General features: G+C 38.3%; 1 long non-coding RNA gene across 1 annotated transcript in view; it reads left to right on the top strand.

Annotated features, from left to right (window-relative positions):
* The window catches only part of LOC140210532 (uncharacterized), a 70,760-nt gene extending 51,117 nt beyond the window's left edge, over positions 1 to 19,643 (top strand). The window contains exons 2-3 of the long non-coding RNA XR_011889253.1: positions 2,398 to 2,461; positions 19,570 to 19,643. This is a non-coding gene — a long non-coding RNA (uncharacterized lncRNA). The remainder of the gene's footprint in view (positions 1 to 2,397; positions 2,462 to 19,569) is intronic.
* Positions 19,644 to 26,688: the final 7,045 nt, after the last annotated feature.

Below are 26,688 nucleotides of genomic sequence, written 5' to 3'. Positions count from 1 at the left end.
GTTCTCTTTATGTATACTACAGCAGAGCCTATAGTAATACAGCCTTTTGTGATGGCTCTGCCAGCTGCAATATACTGTAGGTTTCCTGGGTGCTGGTAGAATAGGTGATACATCCTATTTATCTGTTTTTGCATCCTGGAACTTTTCTTCTTCCCATTTCTCCGCTTCTTCAAGCGTTGTAACCTTTGTCTTATTTGCTGGGCAAAAGGAAAGAACATAGAACTCCACAGTGAGTCAGAGATTCACTAGCCTACATTTGGAAAATATATTTTCCTGGAATTTATTTTTTCCCTAGAAAAGGCACTAAATGTTTACTTAAATATAAGAGAAGCATAACTCTGATGTCGAACTTCTCCATGTTTGTATTGGGACCCCTAGCACTTAGTCATTCACTTATCCTCAGTTTTGTTCTCAATGGACTAGAACAGATGGAGGATAGAATTCAAACACAAAATAAACAAATTCCAAAAAAATACAACTATGGAGACACAAATCTACATGCCATGCTGCCTCACATGCCATCTGAAACAAACTGAGCCTTTCATGTTGGTGCATACAGAAAATATTTGATATGGAGCACACAATGCTATGTAAATGAAATCAATTACATACTTTGCCTACAAGTAGCTCTTCTGCACGGGAAAAGAATGCATTCCTTGTGTTTTATACGGAGCATCTCTACGTATTGTGAGATGACAGATATTGCAAATGTCATCTTCTGCAGCCTGGAATGACCATAGAGAATAGAAATTTAGGTCACAGTAGGTTTTAGAGGTAAAAGTAATCACATTATCTGGTGATGGACTCCGCCTGTCACTTCAATTTGTGTCATTGCTCCATCACAGCCTCAGGGCCATCCTCACGTAATTATAGAGAAGACCCATTTTTCTCACACGCTGCTACAAGTCCTCCTGTATTATTCCCTCTTCCACATGTTCTTCCAGATATTAGTGTACCGATATCCCTTCCTCTCATTTTACAAGCATGGTGGCAGACTGAACAGCATATCAGACTGAAGAAGCAACAGAAATGTACAACCCTTTCAGCAGAGAAGGTCCTGTACTCCAAACACAAACTCTGCATAATGTTTTGCACTCAGCTCAAATTGCAAAGATGATCAAAACAACCAACTAAGTACACATTACAATTATCCAGCATGTTTATCTGAGAGATTGATGGTGGTTTATATCTAAAGATCATTAAGTAATGACATATTTTCTGTATTCTCATTTCCTGCAACTTTCTAGCTTTCATCTTTCAACTTAAGTTGCTTATTATTGTATTCAAGGATTTTCTTTTTGAATGAAATGTAGACAGTTTCATTCACAAAGCATATATTTCACAATGTTATCAGTATAAAATTAAATGCAAAGTTCACTGCATTTGCTAAGAAGATATTTAAGAATTCCTCCTTTCTTAGTCCAGCTCACAATAATTAATAGCGAAATGCAAAATTAAAAACTAAAATGAAACGAAATACAAGATCACCAAAACCAATAATCAGAAAGTGGAATCTTAGTTTCCAATCTTCTAGTGCCAATTGATCAACAAGATAGTCAAACAATACATCTCAAAAGATGCAAATACTCAGATTTTAATCAGATGCATGTGATTCTGACCAATAGCATTTGGAACCAAGTATTGTAATGTACTACTCTTGATATTTTTAAGTAGGATATACAGTTTAATAGCTCTGAACCAGTAATGAATTATAAACTCAAACATTCTATGTTATTGCTAAGCTAGTTATACCAGTGGTTGGCTAAAATATAGACAATGAACCATTAAAGTTGAGATGATTCACATCAACAACACTGAACATTTCTAGAGAACGATGAAACTGAAAAAAAAATCATTATACAAATTCTAATTGATATGCACATGTCAATTAAAATGGGTTATTACCTCATGCCACAGGGTCAATGTGGCAAATATATTTTCCCACTAGTCAAATTTTATAAAAATTAGACATTTGTACATGCATGTTAAAGTGAAAATCATAATTAGTGCTACTTAGACACATTTTACATGTATTAGCTAAGGTTGTTACCAAAATTGCATAACGTGCTCATTCTAAATTGTTATTTTAAATGGCCAACAGTATCCATATTTCACTCATTTAAACTTACTGTTTTACTACAAGTTTATTAACTATTTTACAAACGATTAATGTTTGATTAGGCTACAAACGATTAATGTTTGATTAGGCTACAAGTTCATTTTTCTAGCTCACTCTTTCTATTTTGGGTTCTCTGATACGATTCAGAGTGATTGGTTAAGGAGATACACAGTTGATTGCCTTGGTCAGGTTGATGTCCTTTACAGGATGATAGCTGGATGTTACACTAAAAGCAACTTGCCATGCAAGACCTGAACCAAACTATTCTTTTCTTCCAGCGACAATGCAGCTTTTTTTGGAAATCAGAGTGAATGCTCCTCATGAAGCTTGGGCCTTCCATTCGTATGTATGCTTTTAAGTACCCTGATGCTCAGACAGAATTACCAGCATTTCTCTAGAAACTCCAAACTATTACTTTTATTGCACTTGCTGCATGAATGAGATTATGGGCAATCAAAGTTCCAGTGAATGGGAACTTGCTTTCAGCACAACATTTCAATGAAAGTCCAAAAGCAAAGTATTACAGCATAACAGATTACTTCACAATGCTGACATTATCTGTGAAAAGAGAAACAGAGTTAACATTTCAAGTCTATGACTTATCAGAACACTTAACTGTTCGGTTTAAAAATCAGCTCAATTTTACATAACCCAATTTGCACCAGTCTTAGATCTGTACCTGTTTCACATTGACTAAAAATTTCCTGCTAGTTGCTTGTTACCCTGTTAACCGACAGACAAAACCTGCCTTTGATATTAATTTGCATACAAAAGCTACCTAATACTCAAAGGTAATAACCTGCTCATATCAAAGCTTAGCACACACAAATACCATCATGGGAAGGGGTGGAGCAAAACAAGCCATGCATTCAAATCATTTAAAATTATTTAACATTTTAAAAAATCTTTACAATTAAAATAAGCTAAAGAAAAAGGTTGTGTATCAATAAAGATTTACCCTCGATTCTTGCAGCCATTCCTCTCCACTAAAATTAATAAAGAGACTATTACTGCAACAGATCTAACAACATTGCTTTGGCAGACTCCTCAGTGTAATCTCTGGGGAATAACTATAGATTTTGAATTTTGGCATGAGAAATGTTCCCTCTAATTTATAATAACCAGCTGCGCAAAAATCTTGTGCTGTGTAATTTTTTTGCCCAGTAACAACAATGTGTATGCATTGAACCTTATATATAGAGGTATTCATTTTAACAGCTAGCAAAGCACTGCCAATAAGAACTGTGATCTCCTCTGGGTTTGACCATTTTCACTCTTGTTCATCTGCACTCTCACAAAACATAGTGATGCTAGACAGTTTGTGAATCCTTTAGAATTTTCTCCATTTCTGCAAAAGTATGACCAAAAATATGGCCAGATCTTCACACAAGTCCTGAAACTAGATAAAGAGAACCCAATTAAATAAATAACACAAAACATTATACTTGTTTATCTATTGGGAAAAATTACCCAATATTGCATGTATTTGTTGGAAAAAGTATGTGAACCTCTTGGTTTATCGGTTCATTTAAAGGGAAAATTAGAGTCAGGTATTTCAATCAATGGGATGACAATCAGGTGTGAGTGTGGGAAGCCCTGCCCTATTTAAAGAACATAAACCTGGGTCTTTACTATCAAAGACTGATCTGCACCACAAAGGTTTTTGGAGGTGTGCCATGCCTCGATCAAAAGAGGTTACTGAGGACCTCAGAAAAAAAGTTGTTGATGCTCGCCAGGCTAAAAAAAAATACAAAATAATTTCTAAAGAGTTTGGGGCTCCACCAATCTACAGTCAGGCAGATGGTGTAGAAATGGAGGAAATTCAACATAGTTGTTACTCTCCCCAGAAGTGGTTGACCAACAAAAATTACTCCAAGAGCGAGGCGTGTAATATTCTAGGAGGTCACTAATAACCCCAGGGTAACATCTAAGGAGCTACAGGCCTCTCATGCATTGGCTAATTTCGGTGTTCATGAGTCTATCATCAGGCAAACGCTGAACAACAATGGTGCGCATGGCAGGATTGCAAGGAAAAAGCCATTACTCTCCAAGAAGAACACTGCTGCCCAGCTAAGCTTTGCTAAAGACCACGTGGATAAGCCAGAAGGCTATTGGAAGAATGTTCTGTGGAATGATGAGTCCAAAATAAAACCTTTTTGGCTTAAATAGGAAGCATTATGTTTGGCAAAAAGCAAACACTACATTCCAGCATAGGAACCTCATCCCATGTGTGAAACATGGTGGTGGCAGTGTCATGGCTTGGGCCTGCTTTGCTGCCTCAGGACCAGGACAGCTTGCCATCATTGATGGTACAATGAATTCTGAATTGTACCAGCAAATTCTACAGGAAAATGTCAGGGTATCTGTCTGTGAGCTGAAACTCGATAAAGTGGGTTATGCGACAAGACAACGACCCTAAACACATAAGTCAGTCTACCAAAGAAGTTTCACATTTTGGAATGGCCAAGTCAAAGTTCTGACCTTAAAATCCTGTTGAAATGTTGTGAAAGGACCTGAAGCAAGCAGTTCATGCAAGAAATCCCACCAACATCCCGGAGTTGAAGCAGTTTTGTAAGGAGGAATGGCCCAATATTCCTCCAAGCCGATGTGCAGGACTGATCAACAGTTACCAGAAGTATTTGTTTGCTATACAAGGGAGTCATACCAGTTACAGAAAGAAGTTCACATGCTTTTTCCAATAAATACATGTTATATTGGATCATTTTTCTCAATAAATAAATGAAAAAGTATAATTTTTGTTATTTGTTTAATTGGGTTCTCTTTATCTAGTTTTAGGACTTACATGAAGATCTGATCACATTTTAGGTCTTATTTATGCAGAAATTCTAAAGGGTTCACAAATTTTCTAGCACCACTGTACTAGCAGGCCTGTAGTGGATAATGAAGGATTTTCTCGTCAGACCTTTTGCACTCCATCCATATGTGATTTGCTTGCTAAATGATGCTTTAAAATAATCAAGTTTCCAAATATCACTCCACTTCTTCCCAGTTGCAAATTCTCCAGCAACTTTTGCATCACAGCCATACACGAAGGTAACACCTGTTTCTGTATTGTACATAAATATCTCTTGTAGTTGCACTTTTCTGACCTTGTGAGCTCTTGGTGTAGCAGTTTATACTGTTTTGTTACGCCATTCCACTTTAAATTAACCAGTAGTTCATTTGCACTTCACACCCTTTGCGTCTTTGGAATTCGACATAGTGGATCCATTATTTCTTCAATGAAAGCTTAATAGATAAGGCAATTCTAAAATCTGCAGACAAATCATTGTAAACTCCACAGTGTCAACACCATCAGCATCACAAACTAGAAAAGGAAATGTGATTGTGCATTGCCGTGAGATATAGTTAACATGCCAATGAGGTAGAGGATGACAAGCTTTTGTGCACAGTTTAAATTTCTTCATGTGCTAGTAGCAAAAGATATGTGCAAATACACACGTACACAGCTTTGAGGGAACGCTGGCCAGGAGTCTTTGCAAGTAATCTAATATCAGAACATATTCTTCAAAAATACCAGAAACAACTGACAGTCATTTGGGACTTCAACATTCCTGTTGTGAAAAACCCAAGGTTATTGTCAGTTATACTGGGAATGTCAACAGTTACAGGGGTAATGGTCACTGTGTCCCTCAAACCCTAGGCCATGAAAGTGTGTTGTTAAAACAATAAACACATATATTTGAAGTTTGATGTTGAAAACTGTCCATTTTCATTTTACAGTTTTGAAGGGGGAGGGGGTCAATTTTGAATGAATGTAATGCACTGTATGGATTAGATTTTCCAAAACTACTCCGAATGAATGAGAAGTGTGTGGCAATTTCAAGCTGATATGATTGTGTGCTGCAACAGAACCCAAAGTTGCCACTTTCATTTCATAAAGTTCTCAGCCCACAACACTTAATAGAGTGACTCTTGATACAGTGTAAATCCTGACAAAGTGACTTTCTGTCACACCAAGCAGGATTTCAATATAACGTGTCCCACTGTGTTTCAATTCCCTAAACTATAAATTGAATAAAGTAAGCTTTATAATAAAAATATTTGCAGTGAACTGTCTGGGCTGTCAACATGTATTACTAAGAGAAACAAATAAAACAGTACTCTGAAGTAGTACTTCAATTTCGGAAAAAGAACAATAATTTCTTGGAATTTTTGAAATAGTATTGAAATAATACAATCTTTGTTCAATATGATCTGATAGTTGGTTAAAGATAAGTTATATTTTAACTTGCTTTCTATTTATTTTCAACTAAATCTATCACCATGAGTAGTTCTCTGAATTCAATGTGTCAAAGTAAATTAAACATTTATAAGTTCCCACAAGACACAAATGGGAGCATGGGCCAGTGAAGCATAGGCATTCAAACTATGAGCATAGGACCTTAATGGGAATGGGAATCACAGATTCTGCACTTCAATATTATCAGCAGTCACACATAGAACCCATGTCATATCTTAAAGGAAAAGTGTGCAGTTATAGCCAGTCACCAAACATTCGATTCACAGAGAACCAGCAGCTGCCTCCTTAAATACTTTCATATTCAAGCACTTGACCATCCAAATTGAATCTCACCCCTCTGTATTATCAAAAACAACAACTTGTTTTAAGACAAACAAAAGAAAATCCGTAGATGCTGAATATCCAAGTAACACACCCACACAATGCTGGAGGAACTCAGCAGGCCAGGCAGCAACTTTGTAAGAGTACAGGAGATGTTTCAGGCCAAGACCCTTCATCAGGACTGGAGGAAAAAAAGATGAGGAGTCAGTTAGAAGCTGGGGGAAGGGGAGGAAGAAACACAAGGTGATAGTTGAAACCAGGAAGGGGGAGAGGGGTAAAGTAGAGAGCTGGGAAGTTGATTGGTGAAAGAGATACAGGGTTGGAGAAGGGAGAATCTGACAGGAGAGGAAGGCCATGGAAGAAAGAAAAGGGGGAAGAGCAACAAAGGGAGGTGATGAACAGTAAGGAGATAAAGGGAGAGAGGGACATAGGAATGCAGAATGGTAAGGAGGCGGGGGGGGGGACACTACTGGAAGTTCAAGAAATCTATGTTCATGACATCAGGTCGGAGGCTACTCAGACGAAATATAAGGTGTTACTCCTCCAAACCAAGTGTGGCCTCATCGCAACAGTAAAGGTGACCACAGACTGACATATCAGAATGGGAATGGGACATGGAAGTAAAATGGGTGACCACTGGAAGATCCCGTTTTTTCTGGCAGACAAAGTTTAGGTGCTCGATGAAGCGATCTCCCAATCTACATCAGGAATCACCGATATACAGGACACCACACTAGGAGGACCGGATACAGTAGATTACCCCAGCTGACTCACAGGTGAAGTGCGCCTCAACTGGAAGGCTGTTTGGGGCCCTGAATGGAAGTGAGGGAGGGGGTGTAGGGGCAGGCATAGCACTTATTCCGCTTGCAAGGATAAGTGCTAGGAGGAAGATCAGTGGGGAGGGATGAATGGACAAGGGAGTCACATAGGGAGCAATCTCTGCAGAATGCAGAAAGTGCGCTGGGGGGGAGAGGGGGAAGATAAAGATGAGCTTTATGGTGGGATCCCATTGGAAATGGCGGAAGTTACAGATAATTATGTGCTGGATGTGGAGGATGGTGGGGTGGTAGGTGAGGACAAGATGAGGGCAGATGTGCACAAAATGGAAGAGATGTGGTTGAGTGCAGCATTGATGGTGCGGGAAGGGAAACCCCTCTCTTTGAAGAAGGATATCTCCTTAATTTTAGAATGAAAAGCCTCATTCTGAGAGCAGATGCAGTGGAGAAAGAGAAATTGAGAGAAGGGATGGCATTTTTACAAGTAACAGTGTGGGAAGAGCTATAGTCCAGGTAGCTGTGAGAGTCACTGGGTTTAAAATAGACATCAGTAGATAAGCTGCCTCCAGAGATAAAAGACACAGGGATCGAGAAAGAGGAAGGAGGTGTTGGAATGGACCAGATAAATTTGAGGTCAAGGTGGAAGTTGGAAGTAAAGATGATGAAGTCAACGAGCTCCGCATGAGTGCAAGAAGCAGCACAAATGCAGTCATCGATGTAGCATAGAAGTTGTTGGGAATTATACCAGTGTAGGCCTGGAACATAAACTATTCCACATAGCTGACAAAAAGGCAGGCATAGCTGGGACCCATGGCTACACCTTTTGTTTGAAGGAAGTGGGAGGAACCTAAGGAGTAATTATTAAGAGTGAAGACAAGTTCCGACAGATGGAAGAGAGTGGTATTAGAGGGGAACTGGTTGGGACTGGTGTCCAGAAAGAAACGGAGAGCTTTGAGGCCTCCCTGGTGGGGGATGGAGGTGTATAGGGACTGGACATACATAGTGAAAATAAAATGATCAGGACCAGGGAACTTGAAGTCATTGAAAAGATCAAGAGCGTGTGAAGTGTCATGGATGTAGTTTTGATATCCATCTTGGAGCATCCATTTTCGAAACTGGTCTCATTGCCGTCTCCCACCTCTTCAGTGTACCAGTCAAAATTAAATGTTATCCTGGGTGGCTGACTGCAGCTTTCCTGTCATCCTCATGGTTTCTTCTGTTATTCCTCTATACCCCTTGAGTAGCTTCAGTACCTTCCTTTCTTTCAGTTCATTCCTGTGTTTGGCCCAATAACTGTGCTACATTGTTTACATTCAAAGGTAAATCACTTTGCTAAATGAATTTGTAATTCACATTTAGCACTGCAATAAATGCTAACAATGTACCCCATATATTTTGCTTTTAATATTTGTTTTCCATTTTAAAAAAAGACAGGCGGGCATTACCGGTAAGGTCAGCATTTAATTGATCACATCTAATTGCCCTTGAGATTGCAATGGTGAGCAGCTGCAGTTCTTTAAGACAAAAACTCCCATGGTGCTGTTGGCAGTGAGTTTCAGAATTTTGACCTAGCCGTAATGAAGAACAAGTGCTATTGATCAAATCTAGAATGTGTGTAAAATTTGGAGGAGGCTTTACAAGTCAAAGTGATTGTTCAAAGCAATATTGAAACTGCCCTGCTTTTCAGAATGTACTCATATTACTCCAAAATGTAAAATACAGTAGATGCCAATGCCAATGATATGGGTGGAACAGCTTGGCTAGATGCATATTTGGAGCACAATATTTGCAACATAGTAGCTATTTGTAAAATAAACTGAGCTTTCAAACAGTTCTTAATATCAAACAAAGGCAAATGAATTATAGATTGGCTTCTGTAATGACTGGGACTACTGGAAAAGAAAAAGCTTCTGAATGAAAACTCTTGTCTTCTTGCAGGCTGGGCAATTCATAGTAGCAGAAGTTAACGCTAATATGTCACATTGACCACTCCTTTTCCACCTATCCACAATATCCTATACTTGCCTACAGTTTACTCATGTGCAAGGATATATATACACCTGAATATCGCATAAAGTTAAGGAGAAACACAGGGTCCCAAACTATTAAATGAACCAATTGATCTGCTTTTGTAACATTGCTTCTACCATTCTTTAACCTAGCGATACTGAAGTCTTTCTTCCAGATAGCAGTTCCCTCTCCTTATCCAGCATCATTTAAAGTGTAGTGAATAGTATTGCTCTTCAATATAAAGAACTCAAATCTAACCATTATCCCAGATGTATTCTTGCCTGACCAGTTGCCCACCAATCCTGTGACCACCACTCCCACCCGCTATCCATTTCTTAACCATACTCAACTCTGAAGACGATTAGAAATGGATAATTATGGCCTACACTCAATTATAGACTAATTTTAATTAAATTTATCTGGATGGATAATTTATGTTATATATACACTTTTCCAATTTTAAATGCTGTAATTGGGATTGGTAACTTTTAGTATTTCTAAGCATTGTATACGCATATGATTCAACAATCTCTTCTATTTTTTAAAATAATTTTGTGTGAAATTTTCCTCTGACCTTTTAGTGTCCATCAACTTTATCCATAGAACAAATCTACCATGTTTGGTCTTCACTTTAATTGAGAAAATCTTAAGTACACATAACATTGAACAGGATAGCACAGGAGCAGCCCTTCAGCCTTGAATTGCAGTAAATTGTCAAACTAAGTCAATGGAGGAAGTAAGGCTTACACAGCCTTCAAAAGTCTTCCTCCACTCGTGCTCAAAATCACAAGACATACTTTTCCAATCCCACCTTGTACAATTGCATTCAATTCCTCTCGTTGTTCTCTTCCACACATCTAAACTTTTCATCACCTCTATTACACCTTATATAAAAGAACAAATTACAGGAGGACCTCAGCCAGTCAGGCGCTTCTGTGGAGGGTAACAGACAGCTGACCTGAAATGCATCCATCCATTTCCCTCCATAAATGCTGTCTAACACATTAAGATTCTCCAGCAGTTTGTTTTTTTTTGCTCCAGATTCCAGGATCTACATTCTCTTGTTCCCCCTTTCCTATATCCATTGATATCAATTGCATCCAGAAATCTATCATTTTCTTTATTAATGAATCATCAATTGATCCTTTAAAGCCAAGGTGCATAGGAGCAACTTGTCACAGAGGAAGTAAATGTTTGGAATTCTTTATCCCAATGGCCTCTTGAGGCCAGACCATTCAGGGTATCTAAAGAGGGAGATGCTAAACGTTTGAATGATCAGGATAGTGGAAGCTATGGAAAAATGGCACAGTAAAGAAGCCTAGGGTAAATCAGCCAGGATCATATTGAACAGGCAAGAGGGACCAAACACTGCTTTTCTTTCCTTCTGCAATTATCTCAGTAATTATATTTCCAGAGCCTTCTGGGATAGACAATTCCAAAGATTCACCATTCCCTGTTTAGAGAAGTTACTCGTCGTCTCAGTTCAAAAAAGACCTATCCGTTACTCAGACTAGTAGTTCTAGGTTCCTTAGCCAGAGGAAACTTCTCGCGGCTCCCACACATAAAGCCCTGTAAAAATATTTCAACTTACAATGACATCACCTTGTGTTCTAAATTTGAGATACTACAGGCATAGTCTATTCAATCTTGCCTCAAAACCAGCTATTCTAGGATAGTCTAGTGCATCTCCATGTCTTCTCTTTGTAAAGTAGTAAAATTCCTCCCTGTGTCTTGTTTGGAGCAATTGGGGGGGGGGGCGGCAAACCCTGCCATTTCTTTAGCCTGCGTCTGTTTTATGAGGCTTAGTTGCTAGCTCGACACTCAACCCAGCATGATGGAAAGCATGCAAGAAGCCGGCTGGATTCAAACCTGAAACCTCTTGTTCTGAAGTCTGGGTGCAGGTAACACTACCCCACTGGCACAAATGTCTTCTGTTTGGCCTCCTGGTTTATTTAAGACAACCAAAGCTGTACTCAATACTCAGGTGTGTCATCAACACTCTATTTAATAGCAGTAAGACATCTCTAATGCTGCGCTTAAATCCTTTCGTATTAGGAGCCAACATATCCATTTTATTTCCTAACTGTTTGCTGCATTTGTCTGTTAATGTTCAGTGACTTGTGTACAATGAAACACAGACCCCCTTTAAGAATTAACATTTCCCTAAATACAAGTTAAAAAAAACTTCAAGATGTCAAGACGAAATAGATCACTAAGAATGAAAGAGTACAGAGAAAATTTACAAGGATGTTGCCAGGACTTGAGGATCTGAGTTATTGGGAAAGGATGAATAGGTTAGCGCTTTATTCCTTGGAGCACAGGAGAATGGAGGGAGATTTCAGAGAGGCATAAAAAATTAAGTGGGGTACAGATAGGGTTAATGCAAGCAGGCTTTTTCCAGAGAAGGTGGGCGAAACTAGAACTAAAGGTCATAGATTAAGGGTTAAGGTGAACTATCTAAGTGGAACCTGAGAGGAAACAACTTCACTCAGAAGGTGGTGTGTGAAAAGAGCTGCCAAAGGAAGTGGTGAATATTGGTTTGATTTCCATAAGACATAGGGACAGAATTAGGCCATGTAGCCCACCGAAGCTGCTTCACCATTCTACCATGTCTGATTTATTAGACCTCTTAACCATCTCCCTGCAGCCTTTGACTCTCTTCCTAATGAAGAACCTATCAATCACCGTTTTAAATATACACAATGACTTGGCCTCCACTACTGCCTGTGGCAAAGAATTCTACATATTCACCATCCTCTGGCTAAAGAAGTTCCTTTTCATCCCTGTTCTAAAGGGATATTCCTCTACTCTAAGGGTTGCCTTCTTGTCCTAGACTCACCCACTATAGGAAAAGTCCTCCCCATACCTACTCTGTCTATACTTTTCAATATTTGACAGATTTCAATGAGATCTCCCTTCATTCTTCTGAACTCCAGCGAGCACAGGCCGAGAACATCCAATGCTCAGCATAAGTTAACCATTCATTTTCAGAATCATTTGCGTGAACCTCCTTTGGACCCTCTCCAATGCAAGTGGTCTGACCAATGCCTTAAAGAGCCTCAGTATTACATTCTTGATTATATATTGTCCTCTCAAAATGAATGCTAACTTTGCATTTGCGTTCCTTTACCACCAACTCAACCTGCAAGTTAATGTTCAGGGAATCTTGCATGAGAACTGTCAAGTCCCTTTGCACCTCATATTTCTGAATTTGCTCCCCATTCAGAAAATAGTCTATGCCTTTATTCCTTCTACCAAAGTGAATGACCATACACCTCCCTTACACTATATTCCATCTGCCGCTTCTCTGCCCAGTCTCCTAATCCAAGTCCTTCTTCAGACTCCCTGCACCTTTACTTATCTTCGTACAGTCTGCAAACATGGCCACAAAGCCATTAATTCTGTTATTTAAGAGAAGTTTACATAAGTACATGGATGGGAGGAATATGGATGGCCATGGTCCTGGTGTGGGTCAATGGGACTAGGCAGAATAACAATTTTCAATAAAATGGCATATTTCTGTGCTGTAGTGCTCTACCACTCTGAATCATTTTTTCTATTTTGTACACTGTAGTAGTGGATGACCTCATATTGATCTACATTATATTCCATCAATCGTGTTCTCACTCATTCACTTATCCTGGTTATAGCAATTAGGAGATAGAAGATAAAAGGTGATGAATGAATTCAATTAATAGTTGAAACATGTCTAAGAATTAAGACAAAACTTTCATTAAGCGATGTTAACAAAATAGTAAGTTTATGTAATATTTGCATAATATATGGTAATTGTAGTCACCATAGTTCATTCATTACTACCTCTCAACATCATGACACAAACAGTTAATAATCTTTACTTTCATTCATGAACAAAAATGCAGTATAAGAGAGATGCACTCAAGGTCACCATGATATGGCTGCCAGCCTGAAAAGGCCTGCATAACATTCATAGTGACATTAGCAAGTGACAGGTAGCATTAATTCTTCTAATAGCAAACCCTGCTTATCCCCTTCAGAATCAGATTTATTATCACAGGCATATGTCATGAAATTTGCTTTTTTACCTCAGCTGTATAGGGTAATACATAAAAGGTACAATGAATTACAGTAAGAAATATACAGTACATTTATTTAATTTATATATATTAAATAAGTAGTGTAAGGCTACTTAACAAGATGAGCCCATGGAATTATGGGAAAGTTACATACATGGATAGAGCGTTGGCTGATTGGCAGGAAATAGAGAGTGGGAATAAAGGGATCCTATTCTGGTTGGCTGCTGGTTACCAGTGGTGTTCCACAGGGGTCAGTGTTGGGGCCGCTTCTTTTCACATTGTACATCAACGATTTGGATTATGGAATAGATGGCTTTGTGGTTAAGTTTGCTGACGATACGAAGATAGGTGGAGGGGCCAGTAGTGCTGAGGAAACGGAGAGACTGCAGAGAGACTTGGATAGATTGGAAGAATGGGCAGAGAAGTGGCAAATGAAGTACAATGTTGCAAAGTGTATGGTTATGCACTTTGGCAGAAAAAATAAACGGGCAGACTATTATTTAAATGGGGAAAGAATTCAAAGTTCGGAGATGAAACGGGACTTGGGAGTCCTCGTACAGGATACCCTTAAAGTTAACCTCCAGGTTGAGTCAGTAGTGAAGAAAGCGAATGCAATGTTGGCATTCATTTCTAGAGGAATAGAGTATAGGAGCAGGGATGTGATGTTGAGGCTCTATAAGGTGCTGGTGAGACCTCACTTGGAGTACTGTGGGCAGTTTTGGTCTCCTTATTTAAGAAAGGATGTGCTGATGTTGGAGAGGGTACAGAGAAGATTCACTAGAATGATTCTGGGAGTGAGAGGGTTAACATACGAGGAACATTTGTCCGCTCTTGGACTGTATTCCTTGGAGCTTAGAAGAATGAGGGGAGACCTCATAGAAACATTTCGAATGTTGAAAGGCATGAACAGAGTGGACGTGGCAAAGTTGTTTTCCATGATGGGGGAAGTCTAGTACGAGAAGGCATGACTTAAGGATTGAAGGACACCCATTCAGAACAGAAATGCGAAGAAATTTTTTTAGTCAGAGGGTGGTGAATCTATGGAATTTGTTGCCACGGGCAGCAGTGGAGGCCAAGTCATTGGGGGTATTTAAGGCAGAGATTGATAGGTATCTGAGTAGCCAGGGCATCAAGGGTTATGGTGAGAAGGCAGGGGAGTGGGACTAAATAGGAGAATGGATCAGCTCATGATAAAATGGCGGAGCAGACTCGATGGACGAATGGCCGACTTCTGCTCCTTTGTCTTATGGTCTAAGAGTGCAAAAATTAGTGAGATAGTGTTCATTGGTTGGTTTATTATCCATTCTGAAATCTGATGGTGAAGGGAAAAATGATGTTCCTAAAAAAGTTGAGCATGTCTCTTCAGGTTCCTCTAACTCCTCTCCGATGGTAGTAATAAGAAGAGAACGTGTCTTGGGTTATGGGGGTCCTCATTGATGGACACTGCGTTTTTGAGATATCACTTTTTGAAGATGTCCTTAATGCTGGGGTGCCTAATGCCCATGATGGAGCTGGCTGAGTTTTCAACCTGCTGCAGCCTTTTCCAATCCTGTGCAATGGCCCCTCCATACCAGACAGTAATGCAACCAGTAAATGTTCTCCATGGTACATAATAGAAATTTGCAAGAGAGTCTTTGGTGACATACTAAATCGTCTCAAACTCCTAAAGAAATATAACCGCTGGCTTGTCTTCATAATTACATCAATATATTGGGTCCAGGATAGATCTTCAGTGATGCTGACACCCAGAAACTTGAAACTGTTCACCCTTTCCACCACTAATCCCTCGTTGAGGACTGGTATGTGTTCCCTCGACTTCCCCTTCCTGAAGTCCGCAATTAATTCCTTGGATTTAATGACATCGAGGGCAATGTTTTGCTTCAACACCACTCAATCAGCTGATTCATCTCACTCCTGTAACTTCTTTGGCACCATTTAGCATTCTGCCAACAACAGTTCATCTTCAATGTCAGCATGAGATTATCATTGACAGAAGCTGGTTTCCAGGTTTCAACCAGAACACAAACAATACTGAGCTGATCTTATCTCACATTCTTACGTTGTCATTGGCCCCCAAAAAGCCTCTTTCTCTTTAACAGAGCACAATTACCACAAGTACTGCTGCAGGAAGATGGTACAGCAGCAAAGATAGCGGGGAAGCACAAACGGCAACAGATGGAAAACACAGGGTTTTCACTAGGTTTTAGATCTGAACGTATTAAGGCCATGGAGAGGTTAGAGTATATCCAGGAAAGTTTTACTATTCAGGCAATGGCACAACACTCTTCAGGAAGCACAGACTGTGAAAAAAGTGGTCTTTTTCTGATTGGCTGCTGGTGACTGGATGCGTGCTACAGGAGTCGGTGTTGAGACCATTTATTTTCACATTATACTGTATGTCATTCATTAGGATGAAGGAATTGATAGCTTTGTGGGCAAATTTGCAGGGTGTTTGCAGAAGACGAGACAGATTGGGGGAATGGGCAAGGAGATGGCAGATGGAGTATACAGCAGGGAAGTGCACGGTCATGCACTTCGGCAAAAGGAATAAATAAAGGTGTGGATTATTTTCTAAATGACGAGAAAATTCAAAAATCAGAGGTGCAAAGGGACTTGGGAGTCCTCGTGCAGGATTACTAAAGGTTAACTTGCAGGTTGAGTTGGTGGTAAGGAAGGCAAATGCAATGTTAGCATTCATTTTCAGAGCACTAGAATACAAAACCAAGGATGTCATGCTGAGGCTTTATAAGGCATTGGACAAACCACACTTGGAGTGATATGAGCAGTTTTAAGCCCCTTATCTAGGAAAAGATATGCTGGCATTAGAGAGGGTCCAGAGGGAGTTCACAAGAATAATCCCAGGAATGAAATGCAACACACATAAGGTGTTGGAGGAACTCGGCAAGTCAGGCAGCTTCTAAGGGGATGAATAAACAGTCAGCGATTTGGGCTGACACCGTATCTTCAGGACTGGAAGGGAAGGGGGAAGACATTGCTCCTCATATGTTCACCATAAAATGGTTAACATATGAGGAGCATTTGAAGGCTCTGAGCCTGTACTCACTGGAGTTTAGAGGAATGAGGGGAGATCTCATTGAAGCCTATGGAATACTGAAAGACCTAGATAGAGTGGATGTGGAGAGGATTTTTTCAATAGTGGGTGAGTCTAGGACGAGAGGGCACAACTTCAGAAGATAGGGATGTCCCTTTAGAGTAGAGATGGGAACTTTTTTAGCCAGAGGGTCATGAATGGCTGTGAAAGCCAACTCATTGATTCTGTTTAAAGCAGAGGTTGATAGATTCTTGGATTTGTCATGGCATCAAAGGTTATGGGGAGAAGGCAGGAGAATGGGGTTGAAAGGGATAATAAATCGGCCATGATGGAATGGCGGTGCAGACTTGAAAGTCCAAATGGCCCAATTCTGCTCCTGTGTCTAATGGTCTCATAATGGATAATGAATGAAACATGTGTCCTGCGTGTGGTGTGTATGCTCATGCACGTGTCTGTATTTATAGTATCTGATGGTCTTTGTTGACATACACATGTAGTTGCATAGTTGCGAATGCATACTCATGCACTGCATTACAGTAGTGAGTAATAAGCTAGAGAATCAAATTTCAGAATATGGCAAGTAAATTAATCCATTTTTGATGAATGAAAAATGTTCTTGTCAAGAATTGTGAGACGTTGTGCAGATTTGAAGATTGATGAATTTTGCCAATTTTTCCTCACATTTAAATGAATTGAAAATTGAATTAAGGAATGTTGGGAAACCCTTGATGTTATGCTTGATAATATAAAAGCCTTTAAAATCAAACTGAAAGTATTTAAATGTAATGCTGAAAGAGAAAACATGAAAGACGTTCAAATTATTGAAAAGACAAACATTCAGAGCTTTCCGATACAATTTTGGAGTATCATTGATTCAACTACTGAACAATTTTCTTTAAGATTCACTAAGTTCAGGTAATTGACAAACTGAATTTGGAAATGTTGCAGTGGATTGATTTGGATAATTTTGAAACAGAACTGAATTATTTACAAAACAGGTCAATTTGGAAACAAAATTTATTGACTTAAGAGTTGAACAAGAAAATATTTGAAGAGATTGGTTAGTTACATTAAAACCAGTCCAAGAGGTTCTGAAACTCTGGAATTCCATTCCTGAAACTTTTAACTGTCTGAAGAATGCAATAGTAATTTTAACAGTATATTCATCGACACGTTCATGTAAGTCATTGTTTTCAGTGACGAACTTAGTCACATCCACTTATAGGAGTAGGCTTAATGATAAACTAATGCTATCTTCATAGCTCTCAAACAACCAAATACAAGACAGATATAAACTACTTGTGCATTAGAGCAGCAACACAAGTCTCACTGAGTAAAGTGTGTTCATTTCTCTTTTCTTTATCTTCTATGAATATGCACCAAAGCTTATAATTTCACCTTCGCATTTCTTATATATGAGGCAGAATAACAATTCTATTTAGAAATTGATATTTTTCAATTGTCTTCTAAAAAGATTAATATTTTGAATAGGTTTTCTAAAATGCTTCCTTTAGACTTTCATGCTTCATGTTTACTTTGATTAAAGGTAAAACAAAGAATACAAAGAATATGCAAAGAGTTCATCCTATTTTCTTTCTTTTAAAATGCCATAATTCCTGTTACTAATTCATCAATCATGATAATCTCTGCTCAAAATTACCATGGCACATGAGAGAATTTTTTTTAGAAGATTATCACCAATTTGTGTACATGCTCTCAAAATGGTTCACCACCCTTGGTCTGGTTTGAACACATCAAACACTAGCCTTATGATAAAAGTTGACTCATCCTTAATGTATTATAAGAGTCCGGATCTTTTGCAGTAGAAGATCAAGTGACAGCTGAGGAGCCTGGTATTTGGCTCTTCATCATCACTAGTGCCTGGTTGGTACATTTTAGCTAGCTATTGCTTCTCCTTTCCCTGTGTTTAATTTTTTGTGCTCAGTGGTTGTGCTCTTTCAAAATTATAATTGCTTCATAATTCGACTGAATAGGCCTGGATAAAGGTAATTCATCGGTGGAGAGGATATTGCTTCAATTAACGTGGATTACACATGCTTTGAAAATATTAGAGATGTCAGAACAATTTATACAATCTAAGTGCAGCTTAGGGATAGGAGCATAACCCTTTTCTACTGCTAACATTATTTCATGAAGAAGTCATACAGTGAAAAAGAAAAATCTCATAAACAAAGCTCACATAAATGGAAAAAATAGCATTTTTGAAAAGGAATCGCTGATCAGCATACATACCAGATGACATTTTAAATGACAGGACTGAAGAATATTTTAATACGTGGCAGCTTTCCAACTAACATCATCACTGTTATCTCAAGTTGCATCTTTGATTCATCAATGATTACAAAATTACCATATTACATAGAATTTCTACTATTTTTACCTTTCATTGTACTTAAAATGTTTCCTGAAATATTGTGGATGAGAAAGCAAACCATTCAGTGAAAAAAAGGTTCAATTATCTCACATAAATGTTTATTTCATGACCTCTATTTCGCAGTCTTTATCAACAATTTGTTCTCTCTTAATTGATAATACTGACTAATTTTAACCCTGAGTATAAGTTGAGTTTGTGTTCTAAGATAATGAAATTACATTTGTGCATACAGGAACATATAACATTTCTAATCAATGAACTTGCCAAAGATGGCAGGTTACAAAAACAAAAATGTTAACCATTATGCAAAACATGTTCAAGGATATAATGTCATAACTTTAATGCTCTAGTATTTGGGAATAGTTAAGTTAATCTTCACAATTACTTGTGGTCAATGGTACAGCAATTTCAGGTGATAGGAGAATGTGAAGTTGAATGAAAATATCCAACAGCTAAATTATAAATTCAAAATTTAGATTTGTTAAATCAGCACTTTGACTTTTACAAACGTACAATTGGCTGTTCTGTTCATAATTATGGGAACCCCATTTTGCTTATTATATACTTTTTTCAACAGATCTTCCCAAGCATTCTTAGAGAAGGCACCCAATAAACACCACAATCTTTGGAACGGCTTTTAATGTCATTACAGTATGTTAATTATTCAAATTTGTATTTGCAGTTGAAACTTTAAACATTAGTTTGCATTCTTACAAAAATAACACCAAATTGATACTTCCATGTTTGGTAGCAGCAAGGACAGCTTCCATTTTTACTTGCTCATACATATTGTCTACTACCATTTACTGCCTACTTACTTACTTCCCATACGCTGCTGGAACTTATCAATGAAGGCCTTTCATCTTTCTCTCTGTCCTTGGTTATCTTCTCTATCATGTCCCAGGTGTGGTTCAGGGTCCTCACTTCCGCCTCTACCATACGGCGCTAAGTTGTCTTTAGTCTCCTGCGTTTCCTCTGCCCTTCAAGGGTCAAATGAAGTGCTGTCTTGATGATGCAATTGGCCTCTCTTATGCAAGTGCCAGTGGAGACTCAAGAATACTGAGCACACAGTTATAGAAGGATTCTTCATTACCATTTCTGTAACAATTTTTTGACCAATCAGGATTGTTAGCCCCGAGCTGAACCCCCAAAGCTGGAGGAACGGTGTACCACTCTTAGTCTGACCCCTTCCCTTTGATCTATTTGGCATGGGTGATCCCACCAAGAATCAAAGCACAAGGCCCTGACTCCAGCCAACATAGCTCTCCAGGTTCATTGAGGCACATAAAAATATTTTTATAATACAAAATTTTTTCATACACTGGATATGAGTGACCCTAGCAAGGGCTGCATTTATTTACTTTCACAATTGTTCTACAGAAGTGCTGGGAGGCCATCTTCTTAAACCTTCGAAGGACTTCTGTAGATATTTCCTAAGTGCTGTTGATTAGGAAGTATCATGATTCTGAGCCAGCAACAATGAAGGAATGGTAATTAATTTCCAAGTCAAGATGGTGTGCAACCTACAAGGAACATGCAACTAATGAAGATCCCATACACCTGAAGTCATTGTCTTTCCTGGTGGTAAAAAATCAAGGTGTGAGAAATGCTGTTAAAGGCAGGTGAGTAACTGCAATACATTTTGTAGATGGTACACACCGCAGTTAATGTGCATTGGTAGTGAGGACAGTGAACATGCAAGAGGATGGTTGCTTAATGGCTTCATTTAAAAACTGTAAATACAATCAGAATTATAATCTGTTTTCAATAAAGTTTCAACTTTTACTTGCAAAACATTCATAATCAAAATGAAAGCAGAATAAATGAATGGAAATTCTTTACTAGAATGTTGATTAATTTAAATGAATTTTAAGATATAAAATATTCCAAATAACATGGAAAAACAAGGACTTCCACCAACAGGTATGGTCATTGTTATAGGTAAAGTCAAAATATATGAATGATTAAATCTTGTCAAATTTGATACTTTTAAAATATACATATCCTGTATTATTTGGCACATGTTCTGATCGTATTCACTAGAACATAAGCAAGCTTCAATATAGCAGCTGTTCAAACAGATATGATTCATTTGTCTTATTTTGATAGTTTCATATTTCCCACATGAATGAAACACCAGTATCTTAGGAGGATGCTAAAATGGCCAGATGACCTGCTGGGAATAAAGAAGTGATTACACTATGAAAGCAATTGTATTAGCTTACATAAATAGTTTAAATGGACATATCCATTTACTTCCTCTAACAAACTTCAAAGCACATCAGTCTAATCCAAATCCTCTCCATCGAAAATCACTGCTTGCATATTGCTCACCAATTCTTACTCAACATGTTGATTATTTCATTTACTTCATACAAACATTTTAAAATGATCATTAGTTGATTGTATTCCGAAACAAGAAGTTGCTCCTTTGCTCCATTTATACAAGAAATCTTTTTCAAGATAGTTTGTATAGTAAATTCTGAAATATATTATAATGGAAACACAGCAGTATGGTTATAACAGGAAAAGTCACAGCAAGCAGCATGAGAGTAAATGCATCCTATTCCCAATTCATCTGTTGTAGATCAAAAAGGTCTATTATGCAGCTTACCATAAATTTGCATATCCTGTTGAATCCTCCTTATTTGCTACATTTAGAATGTTTGCAAAATGATCAGCAATACAAATACTGTATATGGACGATATAATTTATATTTGAAAAATATTAAATCCAAATTCAAATGGAACATCAGGATTTACTATCGATGATCGGGCTTAATTACCAAAAATCTTCATATGATTGGCTGTGTACATATTGTCTAAAAAGCAAAATGAATTAATGCCTTAGACACAATGAATTACTTTGAAGTACAGTTATGTAGTTGAATATAGCAGCTGTCTTGTGCAAGGCAAAATCTAACAAATTACAAAGTGAACAATTACTTAAACCAAGTTTCAGTGACGATAGTAATGAAGAATGCCAGCTAGAATGTTAAGAGAAACACCAGCTTTGAATGCCTAATTCTGAATCACTAAAGGAGGAAGCTCTGTTTTATTATGTCATCTGAGGATAGCACTTGACTCAAAAGTGAGCCAAGCTTGATAACTGTATCTATTGAAACCTCATCCTGTGAATTAATTTCCTCTCATTGGTTTCATTTTCCATTTAGTACTTTTCATTTATAATATTTCTAAATTTTGGAGCATTTGTCCATAAGATTTATTTCCAAAAACATTTCTTAAGGTAAAGGAAGTGTTAAAAAAAATAATATCTTTTTACAGTACATTATATAGAAAGGCCATCAGCAGTAATTCTACCATTGCCATTTGATTCAGAAGATGGCGGGTACCATCTCAGAATGCCATGTGGAGCTGAACTCACTCCTCAGTACATGACTGAGGAAGTGTTACAATTTTGCGAGGTGCCAACCACTTGATGAAATATTAAATTGATGCCCCATTTGCCCATTCAAGTACCTGCAAAGTATTTCAAAATACCATTTCGAAGATGAGCAGATAAATTATCTCCGTTGTCCCGGCCAACAATTACCTCCCAAAAGAGATCATCTTTATCAGATCTAATTCTTGGATGAAGTTATTTGTTGTGAAAAACTGGATTTTTTTTAACATAACTGTAATTATACCTCAAAATTATGATATAAACTGTAAAACATTTTGGGAAACCACAAATTATGAAAAATGCAAAAGAATTGCAAGTCTTTTTCTTGGATGATCCCTTGGTTAGTTTTTGTTAATTCACTCCCATTTGAATTGAAGATTATTGTGAATGAACTACAAAACCATGGAAGAGAACAGCATTGAGCAAGAATACCAGGCCCATCGAATCTGCCCAGCTCTTTCTAAAAGCAATCCAGTTAGACTCAATACCCAATTTCTTTTTTTGATGTATATTACAATTTTGTAATCATTGAAGTATTTATCTAATTCTTTTTGGAGACAACTGTTGAATCCTGATCTATACCCCAAAACCAGTGACTTTGAAATTGAAATCACCTTCAAAATTTACCAATATTTAATCTGATGAAGGGTCTTGGCCTGAAACTTCAACTATTTATTCCTTTCCATAGATGCTGCCTGACCTGCTAAGTCCCTCCAGCATTTTGTGTGTGTTACTCTGGATTTCCAGCATCTACAGAAACTCTTGTGTTTCCCAATATCTTGTCTATTTCCTTTGCATGTTGCTTCTTGGTCATGCTTTCTGGTGAGTGACCTTTCAGCCATTGGAATTAGTTTCTCTTCATCAGTTGTTCCTTTCACTGTCAGGAAATTGTCAGAAATTATCTAACATCAAGTGAAGGTTAAGTAGATGTTTTCTCAACTCTTTATTTGGAAAACCAAGGCAATTGGTTTTGAGCCAGTATTGTATGGATCAATTTCTAATGACTCTCCCCCCCGCCCCCCGTGTGCACTGTTGTCTACGGATGCGCCTTGTTCTCTCTCTCGTTGTAATGTGAATACACCAGTTTGCACTTCATGTGAGCTTGATAATTTCCCTGAAATTTCTCTGCCTCTCAACTGCAGGTCTATGTCAAACTACAGAGAAGCATTGAATTTAGTTTTTCCATCTGTTGATTGTACAGCTAATACCTAGTGAGATACTGCGTTCAGAAATAATAATAACTTTTTAATGAGATTAATACTTATTAATAGGAATTGCATCATCTGCATCTCTAAACAATACACATTTCCTTCAAGCCAGAAATGAAAACATATAGCGAAGGGATAAGACTTATTAAAAGCCAGTTAGAGTTTGGTATATAACAGTAGATACATCAAAAATCAAAGGAGGGCTAATATCAAGTAGCTTCTCATTTTAAAGCCTGGTCTGCTAAATACCCATTTAGAAGATGTTGATCTTGCTTGGGAAATCTGGTTCTCTCGAGAGGGACCTCATATTTTGAGAAACAAATGGTCAAAATTGGAGACTATGTTTGATTAATATGCTGTAAATAACACTAATAACAACGAATGCAGGGAGAAATGTTCAACATCTACCAGCAGTATTTTTCTACCTTTGCTGAAATTAGCTTAATGTATTACAAAAATAAAAAGACTCAACAGTAAATTTCAGCTGTGTTTATCCTTCAAGTATACATGCACGTATACATACAGTTAAAAGATAGAATTCAAATGTAGCTATTCTTCAGTTTCAATACGACTTGATGAGTTCCTAATAAATCTCAGAGAACTCTGCTGGCAATACAATCTCATCAGCAGAACAATGTTGCAGCCATTTTGCCCAATTAGCAGTGACTAGACAACTTCTATAACACACAAAAAAATTTACAGTAAACAATTTTGCTCAACATCAGGAATCCTCTTGGGCTTGCATCTCGAAGGCATATACAGTTGAAGTCAGAAGTTTACATACACCATAGCCAAATACATTTAAACTCAGTTTTTCACAATTCCTGACATTTAGTCCTAGATAACATTCCCTGTCTTAAATCAGTTAGGATCACTACTTTATTTTAAGAATGTGAAATGTCAGAATAATAGTAGAGAGAATGATTTATTTCAGTTTTTATTTCTTTCATCACTTTCCTAGTGGGACAGAAGTTTACATACACTTTGTTAGTATTTGGTTGCATTGCCTTCAAGAACACCATCCCAACCGTGAAGCATGGGGGTGGCAGCATCATGTTGTGGGGGTGCTTTGCTGCAGGAGGGACTGGTGCACTTCACAAAATGAAGATGGCATCATGAGGAAAGAAAATTATGTGGATATATTGAAGCAACATTTCAAGACATCAGCCAGGAAGTTAAAGCTCGGTCGCAAATGGGGCTTCCAAATGGACAATGTAAACTTCTGACCCACTGGGAAAGTGATTAAAGAAATAAAAGCTGAAATAAATCATTCTCTCTACTATTATTCTGACATTTCACATTCTTAAAATAAAGTAGTGATCCTAACTGACCTAAGACAGGGAATGCTTTCTAGGATTAAATGTCAGGAATGGTGAAAAACTGAGTTTAAATGTATGTGGCCACAGTGTATGTAAGCTTCTGACTTCAACTGTAGTTAAGGAACCAAAAAGACAAGTACTGACCTAATTAGGATCCACCACAGAACTGCCCTCAAAAAAGATTCTTCCTCAACAACCCAGGATTTTAATTGGAAGACCGAATTAATAAACTGCAGTGGCACGGTAGTGTAGCCATTGACGCAACACTTTACAGCACCAGCAATCACCTATCGGGGTACAATTCCCACTACTGCCTGTAAGGAGTGTGTGTGTTCTCCCCATGACCATGTAGGTTTCCTCCTACGTTCCAACAATGTAGAGTTAGGGTTCATGAGTTGTGGGTGCGCTATGTTGGCACCAGAAGTGTAGCTACACTTGATTCTACTAGCATGGTCCCGGAGGACTGGAGGATTACAAATGTCACTCCACTCTTTACGAAAAGGGAGGAAGGCACAAGAAAGGAGATTATAGGCCAGATAGCAAAACCTTAGATGTTGGGAAAGTGTTGGAGTCTATTATTAAGGATGAGGTTGAGGTACTTGGAGACTAATAATAAAATAAGTCAAAGTCAGCACAGTTTCTGTAAGGGAAATCTTGCCTGTTGGATTTCTTCGAGGAAGTAACAAGCAGGGTGGACAAAGGAGAGGCAATGGATGTCATTTACTTAAGATTTTCAGAAGGCATTTGATAAGGTGCCACACATGAGGCTGCCTAACAAGATAAAATCCTATAGCGTTACAGGAAAGATACTGATATGGCTGACAGGCAGGAGGCAGTGAGTGGAAATAAAGGGGACCTTTTCTCGTTGGCTCCCGGTAACTAGTGGTGTTCCTCAGGGGTCACTATTGGGATTGCTGCTTTTCACGTTGTCAGTGATTTAGATAATGGAATTGATGGCTTTGTGGCAAAATTTGTGTATGATATGAAGATAGGTGAAGTGGTAGGTAGTGCTGAGGAACCAATGCGTTTGCAGCAGGACCTAGACAATTTGGAAGAATGGACAAAAAGGTGGCAGATAGAATATGGTTTTGGGAAATGTATGATAATACATTTTGGTAAAAGGAACAATAGTGTGGATGATTATCTAAATGGGGAGAAGGTTCAAACATCTGAGCTGCAGAGGACCTTAAGAGTCCTCGTGCAAGACTCCCAGGAGGTTAATTTACAGGTTGAGTCTGTGGTAAAGAAGACAAATGCAGTGTTGGCATTTATTTCAAGGGGAATAGAATACAAAAACAAGCGTATTGTCAACAGTTTTGGGCCCCATATCTCAGAAAGGATGTGTTGTCATTGGACAGAGTCCAGAGGAAGTTCACAAGGATGATTTTGGAAATGAAGGGGTTAACATACAAGGAGCGTTTGGCAGCTTTGGACATGTACTCACTGAAATTTAGAAGAATGTGGGGGGATCTTATTGAAACCTGCCGAACATTGAAAGGGCTAGACAGGATGGATGTGGAGAGGATGTTTCCTGTGGTGGGGGTATCCAGAACTAGAGGGCACAGCCTCAAAATTGAGGGGTGACCCTTTAGAACAGAGGGAAGGAGGATACTTTTTTTAGCCAGAGAAGAGTACATTTGTGGAATGCTGTGCCACAGACTGTGATGGCGGCCAACTCCATGCATATATTTAAGGCTGAAGTTGATCATTTCCTGATTGGTCAGGGCAAGGGTCCCCAAATTTTTTTGCACTGCAGACCGGTTTAA

The sequence above is a fragment of the Mobula birostris genome, chromosome 15 (genome assembly GCF_030028105.1).
Source record: "Mobula birostris isolate sMobBir1 chromosome 15, sMobBir1.hap1, whole genome shotgun sequence".
NCBI classification, from domain to species: Eukaryota; Metazoa; Chordata; class Chondrichthyes; order Myliobatiformes; family Myliobatidae; genus Mobula; species Mobula birostris.
Note: the sequence above shows the minus strand (reverse complement) of the source record. Positions and strands in the feature narration are given on the sequence as shown.